This window comes from Chinchilla lanigera, unplaced genomic scaffold (genome assembly GCF_000276665.1).
Source record: "Chinchilla lanigera isolate Chin_1 unplaced genomic scaffold, ChiLan1.0 scaffold00025, whole genome shotgun sequence".
Classification (NCBI taxonomy): Eukaryota; Metazoa; Chordata; class Mammalia; order Rodentia; family Chinchillidae; genus Chinchilla; species Chinchilla lanigera.
In genome coordinates this window covers 3,075,889-3,091,408 of record NW_004955426.1, presented here as the reverse complement: position 1 = coordinate 3,091,408, position 15,520 = coordinate 3,075,889, and positions in this window count along the sequence as shown.

Below are 15,520 nucleotides of genomic sequence, written 5' to 3'. Positions count from 1 at the left end.
TGCACCTTTTTCCTCTCCGGAGCCAGCAAGCGATGCTCAGAGTGAGGATCAGAGCTCCCTCAAAGTGAACCAAAGCTATTCTCAGTGCCAACACGGTCCCATGCTCCTCGAAGGATAAAAACAGCCAAGTTCATCAGTAAAGCCAGCATGACGAGCTCCTCCAACAAAACTAACAGCTTCTTACAGCTTCCACCAGCTCCAACAGCCTTTCTCCGCTCCCTACAGCCTAGCCACTACTTCTCCAGTTCTGCTTCTTATGCTGATGGCAACAGTCCTCAGGTGGGCCTCCCACACCCAGCACCATGCCCACTCAGTTCAGCCGGGAGTTATAAGTTGACCACCAGATGTAAATCCACTACATTTACTTTTCCTCAATACTAATCACATGGCTATTGAGCCCAGTCAATTTTTTTTTTTTTTGAAGAGTTGGGTTATACAGTGATGAAATAACAAAGCTCAGCATGTAATGAAAATTAAAATTAAATAGACATTGCTGTTATAAAACATTTTTAACCATTTTCTCCTCCATTTATTTTCCTGCCTTCCATTTATTTTTCTGCTTTCCACACAGCCTTCTAACTCAATGAGTTTTAGCCACTATTTTATATTTTTTATTTCAGAGAGAATAATAAGAAAGTACAATAGCAAAAGACCAACAACATACAAAAATAAAGCACAGCAAAGACAATAAAAATGATACAGGGTTTCAGAAAAAAATGATAGGAATTAACAGTGGTTGTTATATTACATATTGTTATATCTTCACTGAAATTGCTCAGATTACCAGATGTAAGAATGCAAGATTGATCAAACCATCAAAGAGAATAAAAAATAATAACAAAAACCCCATTAGAAATGATATAGAGTTTCACTAGACAAGATGGTAGGAATTCACCAATGGCTGTTATATTGCATATTGTTGTCTTCAAATTAGTTGTTCAGATCACCAGATATAAGCATGCAAAATTGGTCAAAACGGAAAAAAAAAAAGCATTAACTGTTCCTTTCCCTAAGCCATTAGACATCAGCAGTACAGCTATCTGAGTTATCCTCCTATATACACACACATATATTTTTTTTGCTTTCTTCTTTCTTTCTTTTTCTTCTTTCCCTCATCCCAGTTGTTCCTTCCTTTAAGCAATTTCTTTCCCTTTCATATTATCTATTGTACATTTTGAGTTTTATTTACTCTTTTAGATTCTTACACTAGGGAGACAATATGATGTTTACACATGTGGGTCTGATTTACTTCACTTAAGAGTATGGTCTCTAGTTGCATCCATTTACCTATAAAAGCCTGGAATTTATCTTTTTTATAGCTGAGTAATACTCCATTGTGTAAAAATACCACATTTTTAAAAAATCCATTCCTCAGTTGATGGGAATTTGGGTTGTTTCCAAGATTTAGCTATGATTATCCACTACATTGGAACATTTTTTTCCTCTCTTTTCTTGCTGATATGTTCATTTGAATATACTGGTAAACTTAATACCCCATATTTCTCTGAGGTTATATTCATTTTTCTTATTTTTCTCTCTGTTTTTCAGACTTTATACTCTATTGTTTAAGTTTGTCTATCATTTAAGTTTTTTTTAAAACCTATTTTCCTCAGTGGAATATATTCCTTTATAATTGTTGCTTTAGCTTTCATTATGTCCATTGATCTATCATTTAAGTTTGCTGATGTTTTCTTCTGTCAAATCAAACATACTTCTGTACTAATGCCCAGCACTACAAAATATGACCCCCAATACCAAAGAATGTGGCCTTATTTGTACATTAGCTTATCATAGATGCAATTAGTGAAAATTAAGTCATTTTAGAGTAGGATGAGCATTGAATCCACTATGGCTGCAGTCCTTATAGAAAGGGGACATTTAGACACATGCACACACCCAGGAAAATGCCATGTAAAGATGAAGGCAGACATTAAAGTAATGCAGAAGTCAAGGAACACCAAAGATAGCATACTACCAGCACCTAAAATGGCACATGGAACAGGGTTCACCCTTATGATCTTTAAAATCACCAATGCCATTGACATCTTGATCCAGATTTTAGCCTTCAGAACTGTGACACAACACCTAACCATGCTTTAAGCCATCCAGTTTGTGGTATCTTATTAAGACAGACTGTGACAAACTAATATACATTATTTTTTTTTTCATTTCAGTGTTGTACTTTGAAGTACAGACTCTGCATTACACTCTTTTCATACTTTATACCTTTTAAAAACATGTACTTGATGAAAAATGGCAATGATTCCTTCTATTTGAACTATGGAAGAAATCAGTTTTAAATCTGGCTTACTTCTCTTGCACTAAGTATGCAAAAATGTAATGTGAATTAAACAAACTTTAAGGGAAAAAGGATGCACTCATTTATCTGAGAGTGCCTGTGAAGTCTCTTGAACTAATAAGACCTGTGTGACCTGCTGAGACTCTTGAGTGAAGTTTGAGGAGTACACTCGATTTTACCTGACATTCTGCTCTGATTGTTTCTGAGTAGGTACAGCATGATACTTGCACCCCATCTCTCTGACCCCCAGGCTTGACTGTGACCTCTAGAAGGTTCTTGTTGGCCATTTTACCCTGGATTTCTTCTGAAATTTTGGATGCTCTTCTATTGACTTTGTTGCTACCATATGGTGGAGCTCCTAGCAACTTTTCATTATTCACCTCATACATCTACATTGTTTCCACACTGAGAAACACAGTTCCTCCTTCTCTGTTCCAAATAAAATGAGTTCCCTCTGGGAGAGCGGTGGACTTCTCCATCCGTAAGGCTTGCTTCTCTAGCCAGCCTCTCTCTGTGGGCAGAAGCCAAGGAACTCTTTCTGCTCTGCACCAGAGGGAGGTTTCGATAGCTTCTGGACTTCTTTTCTTGCCTTTCAAATGCACAACCTCTGATTTAGGAGCACACTTCGGTGGAGGTGACATTCAATATTTTTGAGTTCTTTTTATTCCTGGAATAGGCAAAAACAGGATCAAGATGGAGGGAAGAGCTACTCCATGGACCATGGCTACTTGGAATCTTTCATGCAGTAGAGTGCTGGGGTGTTGTGAATGACCTTCTGGGGTGAAAAAATAGCTTCATATCTGGAGTGGCTGGGGAGGTGGAAGGCCCCATCTTCTTGGTTATACTTTGATATTCCATAGAGCTGGAGTCTGGACAGAAGAAGTTCATAGTTCAGATGGGACAGATCCTCACTCTTATTATGAAGATTTAGATTTTTAAAATATATGCTTCTACATTTGCTGTGTATGCTTTTATAATGCTGGGAGAGATGTGCTTGATTTTTTAAAAATATCGGCATCAACCGGACGTGGTGGCGCACGCCTGTAATCCCAGCACTTGGGAGGCTGAGGCAGGAGGATCATTGCAAGTTTGAGACCAGCCTGGGCTACAAAGTAAGCTCAAGGCCAGCCTGAACTGCATAGCGAAACCCTGTCTCAAAAAGTCAAAAAAAAAAAAAAAAAAACCAAAAAAAAAAAAAAAAAAAAAAAAAAAAATCGGCACCAGTGAAATGGTGGCTATGCTGAATCTTATAAGCTTGTCATACAATCATTTCAAAAGTACTGTCTGGCCAATGAATTTCTCCTGGTTATCTCTTTTATTCAGTCTCCAGCTTCCCGTCATGCTCGTGGCTATCTTCGTGGCTTCCTAATATTCTTTATCCATTCCAAATAACTTGCTTTTTTTTGAATGCAGAAAAATTTAGTCATCTATTTCATTATTCCTAGTCCTTCTGTCAAAATAAAAATGGCCCACTGAGATATTCAAACAAAATTAGTTTCCCTTTCCCTAGACTAATTTTCAAAAGCATGTCTCAAATAATAAAAAAATCATTCCATAATACATTATCTTGTATGGTTTTTCTGCTCAAATCCTAAGTGGCAGTGAAGAGTGGCTGGGGTAGAAGCAAGCCTTACCCTTGCTATGGTAGGGTACAATAGCAAGAGGGTTCCTGCTCCCGAGAGGCTCACAGTTGTCTAGAGAAGACAGACATAGGAAAAATCCACGGCAACTATGTTCAGAGAGTAAGATAGGGTTACACGTAGGAGCTATTGGAGCCACTTGCTCTCTGGAAGTCCATGCCAGGTTTTAGGAAAGGAAGCAAAGAGCACCCCCTACAGTGGAACTGCAGGGAAGCAGAGAAGTGTGTCGTGGTGAGGTTCAGCCAGTTACAGATAGTCAGTGAGAACAGAGTGGAGCATAGAGATCTTCAACTGAGACAGAGAAAGGTAAGCAGAGACCTACTACCTGGGTTCACTAGGTGTTTCAGTATCTACCTTCCCCATTAAACGTGGTTTAATTGGGGTGACGCATATAGATTCAGGCTTTCTGTTATTCAATCACACCGTGAAGTCTTTCCATTGATATGTGTCATGTACCCACTTGGCAGTTAGTACCTCAGCACATAAAGGGCTAGCCCCAGGCTTCAAGAGGTAGCGTAGCTGGTCCTTTGAAGCTCGTAGTATTGTTCATCTAGCCTACACCCACATAAGCAGAAGAGTAGACAAGAGAAGTTGATGGAGAAGTTCCCAATGGGAAGGAAATGTTAGGCTAGCAAAGATCTGTTTCTAATCCCAGGTGAGTAAGGACACCACAAGAAACCATTGGAAAGATTAAACCTTCAAACGGAGACCCTGGTATTTTCAACTTTGTCTAACACTTAGTAATTACTCTATGCCAGACACTACATTAAATACTTTATGCATGTATTAACTCATTTAACCCCCACAGCAACCATACAATATTGGTGTTTCAGCTTTTCCATTTTATGTAAGGGTGTAGGTCATGTAGATGCTAAATAAATGACTCTAGTTTAAATTTTGTGACTCTGGCTTCCTTTTCCTCTCATGATGGAAGGCTGGGATCAAGCCATCTTGAAAGATGTAGGCAACTCTAGACTGTAAGGTAGGAAAGATAAATAGGATCATCACACGGAGTCAAGAAGGAAAGGTATTGCCTACAGGAAGGGAGAAGAAAGGGGAAGAGTGAAAAATGGGCTACACACCTCTCCCACTGGTGGTGTGTGACAAAGGGTCAGGCCAGTGCCAAGGAAGGGAAGAAATTTTGAAGTAAATGTAGTCATAGTCCTCTGCTGCAGAGACTGAAAATGCATCCCAGTTGCCTGAGATTTAAGGAGCCAACACATAGCACCCCCTTTCCTTGCTTGTTTTCTATCTGGATAAACTAAGATTTCAGATGATGGCCAAAGGGAAATTCAAAATTCAACATTGTTTCAATGTCTTATAGATGAATGTGTTTACAGAGTGAGGCTCCTGTTGTACTGCACACGACTCTGCTGCACTTGATCCCTGGGGTTCCTCGTTCTCCTGGTCATGGGTGGTACTGTACAACATCTGTTCAAGAAACTGAGGGAGGCAGAAGAGAAAGCAGGCTGCGTTTCCCCAAAACGCTCTTTCACATGGATATTTGAGAAAGAAAGTGGCTGGAAAGTGATGGACTTTGAAATTAGCCAGAATCTGAAAATGACTGGAAAATGTCAAAATCTTCCACAAATATTTGGAAAACCTAAGCACAAGCGTATGTACAGATTTGAAGGCACTTGTTAGTTGTCAATATAAAATCACTTCCTAAAACCCATGGCTTCAGCCCATCACACACTGTAGAGATATTTGAGTATTTGTTCTCATCTTCTCTATGGGGAGAGCGCGCAGAGCCCTAACTTGTTTCTAAGTGCAAACGATGGTCTCTTTATTTATTTCAGTGCATTACTTATTTATGCTATTTATGCTTTTGCTCATCGCAGTTCTCCCACTGATTGCAATGTTATTCAAGTCAATTTTCATAAATAAATTATTCCAAAAATGGATTAAGTATAAATTAGTTGACATAATTGTGCATCCATTTTGGTAAACACAGAATGTGACATTAAGTATTTTATGCTAGCATAAGCTCTGGGCTTCTCTGATCATTAAGATTTTTTTGAATAATAATAAATCACATACTCTTCAGTGTCCTTATGTGTCTTTACACTCTGTGCATTTCCATAGAGGTTGATGAAGAAGAATAAAGTCGTTCTTATCTAGACTCCTGCATGAAGTACAACAATATAGAAAACACACACTCATGACTTCTTTTCTTAATGAAAGTAATTTTCATTTCCACCAACCGATCATGTTTTGCCTTAGTTTTCAGGGACTTTCCAAGTACACGAAATGGTGTAGTTCTGTTTAAAAACTTTCAATACTTGAAAATTGGTAACTCCTTTCTATTCCAGTATTCAAAGTGAATTTAGGTTTAAAGAGCATTCCAAGGCTAAAAGAATTTAGTTCAAAGATGTGTTGCACAGGGGATACTTGTGATCCCTGAGTTCTTTTCCTCATTTTTTGTTCCTCTGCACCCTTTCTCATCAACTACCCCCTTGTCTTTCATTGGAGATTCAAATGATAGGATTTTAGTTTCCAAGACTTTAGAGAGCACCTGTTCATGGCAATTCCAACAAGGCCCTTTGCAGTTTTCTCTTGGCCTGGCTCTGACCATTTCCTGATGTAAGTGAATTGACCTCAAGCATGTAACTCTGACAGACCAGGACTTGGGCATGATGTTATGAAAACCAGAGATCAGGTGAGTGATGGTGAGCCATAAACCTGAGCAACAGGAACGGGTTAAAACATCAGAACATTCTCTTGCCACAGAGAAAGAGGGATATTTTCTTGTATAAGACTGCCCACCGGGGATGTGCTAGAGATTATTTTTGCCAAGTCCAACGAACAATGTAAATGGAGAGCAAAGATGTTTTCTTGAGGTATTGTATGACAGAAGAAATCAAATCAATATAAAATAAATAACATTACTCCAGAACCTGCCAATTCATTATTTGCTTGAACTTGTGCTAGTGGCCTCACATCAAAGCATCCGATTCTTTGTCTATAAAGTAAGGGTAATACTGTGACTTGAGAGATTATCTTGAAGATTACATAGGAACTGAGTATTACCAATTATGAATTGAGTCAATGCTTAATTAGTTGTAACTCATCTTTGAATCTGCAAAATTACCCTCACATATCACAAGGGCACACTCCCAATATAGGAAACAATTAGCAATGCTTATCATGTTAATAAAACTTTCCTGACATCTATTCTAGTACTCTTTATGGTGCTATTCAAATCCATGTCCATGAATTTCATGAATTAATGGAGGACAATATGTTGACAAGAACGCAAATGACTGGCTCATTGTGAAAGATTCTCAAATGGTTGTTATTTTAAATTGTAGTGAAGACCATTGAAATAGGTGTTGGAAAATATGGCACACTATCAGCAATAAATATTTTGGCTGTACTTCATGTGGAAAAATTAGTTTTAAAATTAAAAAATAGTTTTATGGTGGTAAGGTTCATGCAAAAGGCCTTTACTTCATTCTTTTTGCTTATTTCATAGCCATTAAAAACTGGCTTTCTTTTGCCAAATCTATCTTCTCTTCTTGAAGGCACATACAACCCAAGAAATATGGATTCTTGTAGGTTTTGGGGGAGGGAGCTGGGGATGGAACCCAGAGACTTGAACATGTTAGGCACAAGCTCTACACTGAGTTACACAACAACCTCTCCTGTAATTTTTGGTGTGACTGGTCAGAGGTTGTCTCAGGCTTAGCCTTTACATTGGAGCTGATAATTCATCTAAGGATACTGGCAGCACTTATGTGTTTTCACATTAAATAAAAATAAGTCAGTTACCACAGAGTCTAGGGTGGCTCCAAGATCCCTGTCATCTGATTTTCAGGCTCTCTTGAGCTGTCCCTCCCTGAATGTAAATGTCATCTGTAACTTCCTTCTAGCCAGAGACTATGACCAAAGCAAGAGGATCTATGTGATTGCATGGATGCAATTCTTTATTCATTTTGTAACAGAAAATGCCTCGCCCAGCCCGTGTACTTCAGTTTCTTAGTTGCTCAGGTACTAGTTCCTGTTGCAGCTCTGGTTGGTTTCTTTTTTTTTCTCCTCTAATGCCCTGTTTCTTCAAGGTTCATCTATGTTGTAGCATGTATCAACTATTATCTCTTTTTTAACTTTTTCATTTTATTTTATTTTATTTTTTTTTTGGTTTTTCTCCGGTACCAGGAACCGAACTCACGACCTTGCGCTTGCCAGGCAGGCGCTTTTGCCGCTGAGCTAAATCCCCAGCCCCTTAACTTTTTCATTTTAAATACAATAAAAAAATACAGAATTTCAAAACAAGATGATAGGAAATTAACAATGGTTATTATATGAAATATTGTTATCTTCAAAATAGTTGTTCAGATTACCAGACACAGGTATGTAAGATTGATCAAACCATATAAATATTAATTGCATTAACTGTTCCTTTCAATAATAAAAATTAGTACTAGAATTATCTTAGCTATCTTAGATGGAATTATCTTAGATGGAAGGAGAAAATATGTATATATATATATTTTTTCCTCCTTTCATCTTTTCTCCTTTTCCCCATCCCAGTTGTTCTTTCCTTTAGAGCAGTTTCTTTCCCTTTCACCATATCTATTGTGCCATTTGGATTTTATTTACTCTTTCATTTTCTTACACTAGGGAGACAATATAATGTTTACACATGTGAGTCTGATTCATTTCACTTATGAGTATGGTCTCTAGTTGCACCATTTACCTATAAAAGGCTCAAGTTTATCTTTTTTTATAGCTGAGTAGTAATCCATTATATAAAAATGCCATATCCTTTTTATCCATTCCTCAGTTAGTGGGCATTTAGATTATTTCCAAGATTTAGCTGTTACAAATTGTACTGCTATAAACATAGGTGCACATATATTTCTGTGGTATGATGGTTTCAGTTCTGGGAAAATACCCAGAAGGGGAATAGCTGGGTTGAATAGGACCTCTATTTCTAGTTCTCTGAGGAAACTCCACACTGATTTTCACAGTGGTTGTACCAGTATACACTCCCACCCACAGTGGAGAAGGCTCCCTTTCTCCCCATAGCCCTGACAGCATTTTTTATTGATCAATTTTTTGATGATAGGCATTCTTTCTGGGATGAGATGGTATCTCAGTGTTGTTTTAATTTGCATTTTTCTGATGACCAATGATATTGAACATTTTTTCATATATTTGTTTGCTATTTGTATCTCTTCACCTGAGAAGTGTGTATTCATCTCAAATGCTCATTTTTGGATTGAATCTTTGAATTTTGGAGGTCTGATTTTATTTTGATTTATTGTATGTTCTAGATAGATGTGCTTTGTCTGAGGGACAGTTGGCTACAATTTTTTACAAATTTGTGGTTTTTTTCTTACTCTGTTGGTGATTTCTTTTGAAGCATAAAAACATTTAATAAGATGAGATCCCAGTTGTCGATTCTTTGAAGTATTTCCTGTGCAGTTTGGTTTTTGTTCAAGAACTCTTTGCCTATACTTATGTCTTCAAGATTTCTACCTACTTTCTCTTCCAGTAGATTTAGTGTTTCTGTTTTCATATTTAGATCTTTCATCTGTGTTGACATTAGTTTGTGTGTGTTGTGATAGTACTGTAGTTTTTAATGTATAGATGCATATTGTAAGAACCAATTCTCAACTGTCAAGTCATTCTGCTCCTGCACTTCCTGCTTGCTTATTTCATATAAACCCTAGTCCACCAGAGATCAGAACCTGATATTTTGGGAATGATCTTGATCAGGGCCTGTCAATGTAAATAAATCTGCCTCAAAATCATGGGTGCTGTTTCAGTGCTTCTGCTTGCCATAGCAATTGTTACATGTAATTTTAACACGGTCTGGCTGGAATCTCTTTCTCCAGTGCTGGCTTTGAGGAAGTGACTTGTCATGAAACAAGTGGCTATGCTGAGGAGGCCACAAGGCAAGGAGCTTGATAATGCCTAGTACAGCAAGGAAATGAGGACTTTTCCCCAACAGCTATAAGAAAATGAATTCTGCCAAGCCTGAGACAGTTTGTGTTCAGATCCTTGCCTAATTGGGCCTCTGATAAAGCCATAGCCAATACCTTCATGTCAACTTTCTGATAGCCTGAATGAGAGCCCTGTGGTAAACCATGCGAGGACCCCTGATCCATAGGAGCTATAGGTATTACCCAGAAAAACTATAGAAAATATACTGTTGGTGCTTCAATATACTGAATATGTAGTATGACTTATGCATGGACAACCAATTTCCTCCCAAGTTTTCCCAGATAATATGCCCTATTACTAATACTTTATAAACAAATAAGTTGAAATGAAGAATGATCAAAATCCATAATATAATGCAAATAGTTGCCAGCAGGGTTTAAATAATAAGCCAGAATTTGTTTATTTATTTATTTATTTATTTATTTATTTATTTATTTATATTTTTATTTTAAAAAGAGTAGTAAAACAGAAACAAACCAACAAAAAAATAGAACAGTAGTAGCATACCAGTATCACAAATATAAACAAATCAAAGTGAAAACGTTCAAAGTGATACAGGATCTCAAGGCAAATTAATATAAATCAACAGTGGTTGTTGCATTGCATTTCGCTGTCCTCAACTACATTGCTGAGATTACCTGATGTAAGAATGAAAGACTGCTCAAACCATTAAAGAGAAGAAGAAAATAATTCTTCAGTAAAATCTTAGAGATAATCAGAGTTTCACTAGACAAGATGGTAGGAGTTCACCACTGTAATTCCATTGCATATTGTTACCTTCAAATCAGTTGCTCAGACACAAGCATGCACAGTCAATCAGAACATAAAAAATTGTAAGCATTGACTGTTCATTTCAGTACACCATCAGACATCAGCAATACCTTCACCGCAGCTATTCATATATGTATTTATGTTTTGCCTTCATTCTTTTTTCTTCTTTTCCTCATCCCAGTTATTCCTTCCTTTGAGCAATTTCTTTCCCTTTCCTATCATGTATTGTACGTTTTGAGTTTTATCTAGACTTTCAGGTTCCTACACCAAGGAGACAATATGATATTTACACATGTGGGTCCAGTTTATATCACTTATGAGTATAGTTTCTAGCTGTATTCATTTACATACAAAAGGTTCAGGTTTATCTTTTTAAATAGCTGAGTAATACTCCACTGTATAGAAATACCGCATCTTTTTTATCCATTCCTCAGTGGATGGACATCTGGGTTGTTTCCAAGATTTAGCTATAACAAATTGTGCTGCTATAAGCATGGGTGCACATATACCGCTGTGGTATGATGTCTTTAATTCTTCTGGGAAAATACCCAGAAGGGGAATAGCTGGGTTAAGGGGGACTTCTAATCCTAGTTTTGTGAGGAATCTCCAAACTGATTTCCACAGTGGTTTCACCAATCTACACTCCCACCAGCAGTGGAGTAGGATTCCTTTCTCCCCACAGCCTCTCCAGCATTTGTTATTGGTTGATTTCTTGATGATAGCCTTTCTTTCTGGGGTGAGATGGAATCTCAGTGTTGTTTTAATTCGCATTTCTCAGATAACTAATGACATTGAACATTTTTTCATGTATTTATTCTCCATTGGTATCTCTTCGTTAGAGAAGTGTGTATTCATCTCAAAAACCCATTTTTTGATTGGGTCTTTTAATTTGGGGGGCCTGATTTTTTTTAATTCTTTATATGTGCTAGATAGATGTCCTTTGTCTGAGGGGCAGTTTAAGCCAGCATTTAAAGGGCCAAGGACACAGTGGGATGGATTTCTGGTTTGGGATTTAGGTTCTGGGATCCAGGCCCAATTCTGACATTCTATGTCATTCTCATTCTTGTACCTTCTGTTTATATAATTTACAGATGAACAGTTGAACTAGATAAATCTGAGTTCCATTCTAGGTATAAATTCTCATATGTTTTAGAATTACAAGTCTAGATGACCTAGCATCATTACTTCTAGTTAACTATTAAATAAACCTCTCATTTACTTTAGACTGTCTAATGCTCATAAGCGCCTGACTGAGATTAAAAGGTCTTATTAAATGGCTGACGAGAGTGCATTAACTTCCCAGTGGAAACCAGTTGATTAATTTACATAATATTTTAAAATCTCTTCTGTTTTGTTAAACTGGGAGATCTATCAGCGGGAAGATGACAAATTGGATCTACTCTATTAAGTATAAATATGGGTTTTCTCATTTATTAGTGTAGTAAAGTGATTTCATTTCTGAGTCAAAAATATGGAAATGTTTGGCCTTAATACATTTTCTGCTAATAAAAAAAGAAAGAAAGAAAAGAAGAAAGAAAGAAAAAAGAGGAAAATCTACTTGGATTATATAAGGATAGGAAAAAACAATTAATTCTGTTATACTCTTGTTTAAAAATGCATGCATCATCATTTAAATATCTGCTGAAAATCAATATATGCAGCTTCTAACCTGTGTTAGTGATCTGGGATCATCATCCTGGACAGTTGCAGGATCTCTCCCTGCTTTTAATACTATCTTCTGCTCGCATGTTTTTAATCTTTTTCCTTGCTGTTTTGCTTCTTTTTCCATACATCACTTTTTCTTTAACCACTTGTTTCTCTATGATGGTCTTGATCTTGATCTCTCTCATGAATAAGCTCTTGATCCCTGGAGCCCTACAGGAAGGAACTCTCCAGTTAAGTCCCACCTTTTAAAGCTTTCCACCACTTTTTAGTGTTACCAAGTCACGTACATGGGCCTTTGGGGGACATTCCATATTCAAACTGTAGCATCCTAACTACAGCAGTAATATTCCATCACTTTTGCCATACTCTATATTTTAGAAGCAATTCATTAGGCCCAGCCTACTCACAAAGGATGGTAATGATGCATTGGCACAAAGGTAGAATACATGGCCATTGGTAGCAGACGTCTCCAGTCACAGAACAGAACGGAAAAGATTTGAAGTAAATCTTGGGCACAGTAATATCACAATGACAATAATTGGATCCAGTAGAAAATGATGACTAGGAATTTACGTGATAGCAGTTTATCAAATAGTATGATTTTCTCCAGAAGTATTTAATGGTCAGGTACATACAAAGATAAAACACATAGCATGAAGTTACTGTTAAAGCATGGTACAATGTTGTGGCAGTTAATAACAAGCAGGTTTATAGATATTCTTCTGGAATTAAAATACATTATCCAAATTTAATGAGAATAGAAAAATAGTTCTTCATGCCTCAGTGGCATCCCTTTATATACTTCAAGAGAAGGAGGCAGTATAAGAGTTAAGAGGGTAAGTTTGAGAGATTTCCTAACTTGAAATCTTGGCTCAACTTAGTAGCTAGGTGACTTTAGATGAGTAACTTAGCTTCATGAAGCATCCATTTCTTCCCCTTTAAAATAAGATTGTTGGGCTGGGGATGTAGCTCAGCAGCACAAGCACATGCGGGGCAAGTGCAAGGTCCTGAGTTCTATTCCCAGTACCAAAAAAAAAAAAAAAAAAAAAATTATTGTGGGAACTAAATGAGATAACACCTGGGAAACTATTAGATTAGCACATAGTACAAGTTGGCTGTCAGAAAATGGCCATTATTGTTATATTCTCAATATAATATTTGTACTCTACTTGTTAGCTACTTATAGAATATTGAATGCTGGGAGTGCATAATTTTATTTTTATTTGTGTAGGGGCTCCCAGGGAAGAGTTCACCTTAAATCTCAGAGGAGACTTTTGACAGAATTTTCAGCAATGTTGAAAGTGCTAGGACTTGGACAACTGTTACAGATAGACTAAATGCCTTTTTGTAAAGGAATGTATGTGAAACTTTCGAGGGCCCAGGGTGGAATGTTATGGTTTGTGTCTAGATGTGCACCCAAAACCCCACACATTTTTAGATGGGGATTTTTCAGAGGTAGCTGAATGTAGAATTTGTGATTGATTTATGGTTCAATGCTAGGATAAAAGGTGCTGGGATTAAGGGTGGGTGATTGCTGGATCAGTTTACTGATTAGATTGGCCCCATCCTAATCCCAGAAGTCTGGACAATTACAAAGGTTAGAAAGAGGCTTGTCTTTCCCTTTTTGCTCTTGTTGCATTTGCTGTCTTCCACCACCAGTAACAAATGCCCCTCTGCCATGTGTACCCTGCCGCAGAGCCAGCTAATTATGGACTGAAATTCTACAAACTGTGAGCTAAATAAACCTTTCCTCTTCTAATTTTGGGTGTTGAGTATTTTTTCTCAATAGCAAGAAAAGTAACTAAGACACCATGTTCAGTGAAATTAGCCAGACTCAGAAAGTTAAATTTCAGATGTTTTTTTTGTAGGAGAAATCTAAGAAAAAAAGCAAGTGAACAAACAAATAAAGTAAAGGCAAAGTGACAGGAAGCCAGGAGGTAGATTTTTGGAGATGGGGAAAGGAATAATTGGAAGAAGGAAAAAATAGGCATAAATGAGTTAAAAAATGATTGAAATATTAAATGCCTACACCAACTTGTCAAAACAAACACCACCCTTCTGTATTATTTACAGGCTCTAACAACACACAAAGAAAATGATCTTGGGGATCTTCTTATATTAGCTTCACAAACACTTCCTGGTAAATTTGTCTTTCTACAAAACAAGATATTAAGAAAGAAAGAATGTGCAAAAGAAACTTCCTGGTCCAAGAAAGCCTGTTCCTCTCCCATGCAAGAAGTCTGTCATAGTTTGGGGCTTTGCAAGAGGAACAATATAATACAGGACATATATTTTATAAAATTATTTATAACAGTCACCCAAAGAATCATATACAAAAAGATAGTGCAGGAAATCTCTCCACATAAGAGAGACCAAAGAATCCAGCTGACGGCCTGGATCTCATGGTAATGTGTTGCTTGAGTTCAGCTGAATATCTATAGCCCATAACAATGCCCCCTTTGAGTCCAATTGGAGGCCAAGAGCCCACAACAATGTCTCATGCACACCTATTTCATGGATCTGCACAACAATGCCTCATGCACACCTGTTTCATGGATCTGAACTGGGATGGCCCAAAGGTCAGTGGTGGAAGCTAGAAAGTCTGCCAGTGGGATGAAGGATCTCTGCTAGCAGGCTGACGAATCTGATCTGAAGCCAGGAAGCAATGCTCAAAGTAAGAACCAGAACCGTCTCAAAAAGTACCACAGCCATCCTCAGCAATAGTGAGGTTCCGAGCTCCTCTAACAATGGCAAAAGCCAAGTTCCCATCAGGAAAGCTAATGTGACAACCTTCTCTAGGAGACTGAACAGTGCACTGTCTTCCCCTCCAGAGCCAGGAAGCAATTCTCAAAGTGAGGAACAGAGCTTCCCCAAAGTGAACCAAAGCCATTCTCAGCGACAACAAGGTCATGAGCAACTCGGGTGATGGGAACAGTTGAGTTCATCAGGAAAGCCAGGGTGACAAAGCTTCTTTCCAAGAGAACCAATAGCTCCTTACAGTTTCTAACAGCATCGAGCCATTTCTCTTCTTCCTTTCTAGTTCTGAGTCTTATGCTTCTGGCAACAATCCCCAGGAGGGCCTTCTACATGAAGCACCATGCTGACTCAGTTCGGCTGGCTGTTACAAGTTGACCACCAGTCAATCCACCACAAAGTCTATCCTGGAACATCATCTAGGAAAACAATGTAACTTCAG